This window comes from Schistocerca cancellata, chromosome 9, assembly GCF_023864275.1.
Source record: "Schistocerca cancellata isolate TAMUIC-IGC-003103 chromosome 9, iqSchCanc2.1, whole genome shotgun sequence".
NCBI classification, from domain to species: domain Eukaryota; kingdom Metazoa; phylum Arthropoda; class Insecta; order Orthoptera; family Acrididae; genus Schistocerca; species Schistocerca cancellata.
In genome coordinates, this window is record NC_064634.1 from 508,549,510 (window position 1) to 508,554,799 (window position 5,290).

A 5,290-nucleotide genomic window follows, 5' to 3' on the forward strand; every position below is an offset into this window, starting at 1 on the left:
TTACAAAAGCTAAAATGTGAAATTCGAACTCACCACTTAATGATTACAACCAGGTTATGCTCGCGTTGACTTATTGATTAGTTCGGTGCTAAAATGCAATTCTTTTATACTTAACAGCACTCGCAAATCTTTTGCTTTCAAAAGGTTTTATTCGAGTTTTTTGTTGGAATTGTGTCTTACAGCATTAGAAAAGTGAAAGCAAGAATAAAAAAGTCGAAGAGGGCAAGTTCCTAAATTCCCCCCGTAAGTTCAGATTTTGCCTGCCGACGGGTACACCAGTAAAGCACACTGGTCATCACGCAGCTGCATTAATGTTTGTGGGGCTCGACAGCCTCCATGAACTGGCTTGTTCTTTAGACCAGTGGGTACAAAAAAACGACTACAGCGACAAATCAAACGGGAATCTGTGAAACAGGGATAACTCAAGCCTTGGGAATACGATAAATGCACCATAAAACAGTAAAATGACTCTTCGGTAAACTGATACGAAAAATGATACGAGAAAATGGACTGTAGTTAAAAATGTGTAAGGCGGGCAGAGATTAGGACGCGGGTCCATGTTTCCCGGGTAGTACTTTACAAATTCCGCTAGCCAAGAGCCACTTCTAAACTTCGTTCCCAACTCGTCTTCTAGGAAGAGAGATGCTGTTTCCAGTCCTGAGCCGCAATGGTGAGTTCACGGTCCCACGTAACTTTCCACCGTACCATTGCAGTCTTCATCGTAAATCTGACAACAGTTATTTACGAGGTGATTATTATTGTTGCTGTTGTTGTTGATGATGATGATGTTGTTGTTGCAGTCTTCAGTCCGAAGACTAGTTTGATACAACTCTCTCGCGTCCAAGCCTCTCGATTTCTGCATAACTACTGCAACCTACATCCATTTGAAGCTGTTCAGCATAGCCAAAGCTTGGTGTATCTCTACGATTTTCACACTCCAAACTTCCCTCCATTAACAAATTGACGATTCCTTGATGTCTCACGATGTGTCTTATCAACCAATCCCTTCCATTAGTCAATTTTTGTCATAAATTTCTTTTTCCCCAAATCGATTCAGCACCTCATCAGTTATACTACCTACCCTTGCAATCTTCAGCATTCTTCTACAGCACCACATTTCAAAAGGTTCTACTCTCTTTTAGTCTGAAATGTCTATCGCCCTCCGAAATATTTTACCCAAAAATCATCATTAAGCCATAGAACAGAGCTCAATGCCGTCGCGAAAAAAACACGGCTGCAGCTTCCCGTTGCTTTCAGCCGTTTGCAAGGCTAGACCAGTCAATCGTCCAGACTGTTGGCCCTGCAGCTGCTGGAACGGCTGCTGCCCCTCTGACGTCTACACAGATACAGCCAACTACGTGCTCAGTGTCCGTACTTGGTCAGTCTTCTCCCTAAGTATTTAATTAAACAAAAGAAAGGACTATCTATTCTTCTGGGAGGATAAATGAAAAGTTATTCAATAACTATGGTCATTTCACTTAGACTTGTAAAGAAATAGCAATAACCCGTACTTTAATATTTCTCTTCTGAACCCCCATGATCAAGGATGTTATCTTTCTTGGATATCATTTCGTGGAACTGTCAGCAGGGCAATTTTAAATTACACAGCAACATCATCACTTTTTTTATTTGTGTCAGACTGCAGTTTATTGCGTCCATTGTCCATTAGGCTTTTATGAAGGAGAAGATTCTTTCCATGTTTAGCATTATGGCCTGTAATTGCAAAGCAATATTCTGCGAATTTCAATAATTGCGAATAAAACTCTCGTTAGCATTTGTGTGTCTCAATACGGGTAAGTGCGACGCGCGAGCTAGATTGGGGGGCGGGGGCCAGGGGGGGGGGGGGGACCAGGGAAGGGGTTGGCATCAAATATAAACGTAAATTATAATTTTTGTTTTAATTTTTTGGGGTTCATTTCGCAAAAACCCGATATTAACTGATCACTAATAAACGACTGAAAACACCCAATTGACTATTTCTATTTAAAATACGTAGCCCGCTTTTAGGGCAAAATTTCCACCCAAATATAACGTCGAGTGCGGGTTTTCTACGCTGTCTAGTCACATTAGCGGTACCACTTGTCAACAGCCCGCGTTACCGCCTTCTGCAGTGCGAACCACTGCGAGACTCGCAAGACGAGCGTCAGAGAAGTGCTGCAAGGCACCGACTGGGACGTGCAGCCATGCTGAATCCAGTGGCATGGCCGGATGCGCTACGTTTCTAAGATGAGGATCCACGGCGAGAACAGCCTGACCAAAATGACCCCACATATTCACGATTGGATTTAAATGCTGGAAGTCTGGTAGCTATGGGGGTACTGCCTGCTGGTAGATGCCATCGTGCCGAGGAAAACGCCAACTGCATGCAAGATTTGACATGGCCCCTATGGATATGGATAGGTACAGGTCTGTTGATCCACCGTGTTTTCCAGAACGACGAGATCATCCAGGGAATGCCATGAAAATAGTCTCCAGAGCATAGAACTCTATACTCTGGCCTGGAACCTTCGAACCACTGTTGCACAGTGTTTGCTTTCAGTCCAAAGGTCATAAAACGTGATTCATCGCAAGGGTGGAAGAACCAGCACCTGCTGCATAGGCCCATACGCAGCAACGTTCGCAAAATGGAGGAGATACTGTTGGCCGTCCCTTGCTTCATCTGGGCGGTCAATTGCTCAACAGTTGCACGTCTATTCACCCGTACGCGTCGCTGCACCCGCCATCACACCTGTGCAGACCGGTCTGCACCACAATTGTCTCACTACCTGTTTTGGATAGCGCCTTTTTGCCGCGAGCAATATAGTTTAGCCACGGTTGCATGCAACTTGGCCAGAAAGCCAATGATCGTGTCCTTCTCGACGTCATATAAATCACTTTGTTTCCGCATTACAACAACGACTGCACTGTTTTTCCATATGCTCCGACATACTTTCTATACCCTCCACTGCTAGTGCTGCCACCTGCCGTCTGTGAGTGGTTACTGCACATTGACATCGAACACATGCGGTGGTCACATCAATGTGACTGGACAGTGTACTTTTGGACATGGCGCTTCCGCACAGATAATCCTCTGTTGTGGTTTGTGCATACGGTACGGCTATTTGCATCATTGGGGAATGCAACCACCACACCTCAACGAAGATTCACATATCACAGGGTTGCTTTACGAGGTATAAATTTCATTATTGGGAGGTACCAAGTTTACTTCAGTCGATGCTCACATGAACCGTGGTGCAGCAACACTGGTTACTTTGCGCCCGTATTGCCTCGAATCTCTCGGAACGTATCTTTTCCTACGATAAGAGCAAATTTCCTCAAGCGGATTTTTCTCCACGGTGGAGGAACTGCGGGCAGAGAACGCGAAGCGAGAAAGGCGCCCCTGCATTGTTATTGAGGCGGTGAGAGCTGGCTGGCGCTGCACTGCCTCCCAGCTGGCTGCAGATAGCACAGGAAGACAGGCATACGGTGAGAGCTGGCTAGTGGTGAGAGCTGGCTGGCACTGTGCTGCCTCCTAGCTGGCTGCTGACAGCACAGGCATACAGGCAGACAGTGAGAGCTGGCTAGTGGTGAGAGCTGGCTGGCAGTGACAGTTGGCTAGTGGTGAGAGCTGGCTGGCAGTGAGAGTTGGCTGGCACTGCTCTGCCTCCTAGCCGGCTGCTCACAGCGCCGGCATACGGGCAGACGTGTCCCTGGACGTTATCTGTCCACCAGGGAGCCGTGAGACAATGAAGAATGCAGGCACTGCACGCTTCATGCCATCAGCGTCTGTACAGCTGCGCATCACATTATTACCAGCGTCTCCTTCCGGTAAGTCTAACAATGCTTTCTAAGGCAAATTTCTCCAAAATAAAACAAACCAGCTACATTATTTAAATATTATATATAGAAAGTGCTTTTTAACTGAAGTTATAAAGAATGGAAGAACATGAAAAGAGAACTGTAGTTTGCAAGATCCCCCCCCCGTGACAGTAAAGCTCCGTAAAAGTTTCCCAGTCTAGCCAAGAGTCCGTAGAAAGTTGTTCGAGCGATTGACTGGTCATTCCTTTCCACTCGAGACTGCAAACGTTGCGCTGATCCTTCACTTATCAACTTAGTGAAGCGAAGCTTATGACTCCTCCGTGTCTGTTCTGTGCGGTTTTCTCGCTGACATAGTCCCTCCAAGCAGTTCTTTTAGTGCTACTGGATTCGTTCCGAGATGGAAACAGTCTGCATCTGTGGCTGTATGTAGAATGCTGGTAGCGAATCTGCTTTCAATGAATTCCGGGATACCACTACAATGCATTTATTGACAAACACCGTAAAACAGTTAACAATGACGCCGGTAAACATAAATAACTTCAATATTACTTGAAACTGAGAGAACGGCTCGCGCAGGGATCAGGTCCGGACTGCATTCGAACGCCGACTCGAGGTACACAGACGCCCACTGCCTAGCTCGTCGCGCAACAGAATTCTTCAGTACACTTCGTGTAACTTCGTACACTGTCGGCAGAATAATTATTTTTATTTGTTTCCTGATATGAATAGTTAACTACATACTGGCGCAGTAGTAGCAAAGCTTTAATGACGGTTAGGCTCCCTCTAGCAATTAACACTCTCAAGGCGGCTTTCAATAATTAACATTCGATAGTGAAAATGTTGTAGCTTCACGCGTGAACGCTGGTGCATCCCTGCCCTTCAGAATCTCTGAGTACGACGCACTCTTCCGGCTTACACGCGGTTCTTCACAGCACTGGTAGCCAAGTGTAGCAGCTGCTTCTTTGTCGTCGCAACAGTACTCTACAATTCTGCTCAAGAACTGTAACGTTAAAATTAGCGCACAATACGTGGTCCAAAATAATAATGTTAAAATCAGCAGATTAAATGTTGCCCAGAACAAGGGGAATGTCGCAAGTTCAGAAGAGAGTAAGAAAAGTTTGTAGCCTAAACAGCCTGCTGCAAGGGGTACTCCTAGGGCTTTGTAGTATAAGTATGTGCTTAAGTCGTCTGCGATTTGTGCTTTGCTCAATTTCTCCTAATGATTGAGAAACGGGGTAGTTAGACATTTTCATGGAAATTGGTGGCTATGGTTTGGATGACTGAGGTGATTTGTTGTATGTCAAGCCCGCGATGCGTGTTTGGCAAGCACAGAGGTGCGTCCGTTACGATTCACACGATTCGGTTTTGCAAACGCTGGATCTTCTTCAGGTTTATATCGGAAGCCAGGATCCAAACTTCCAATCCCTAGAGGATGCCGGGGAGGATGACGGTCTAGCAGAGAAGAAGTTTGGCTTCCAGTAAAGATGGAGTT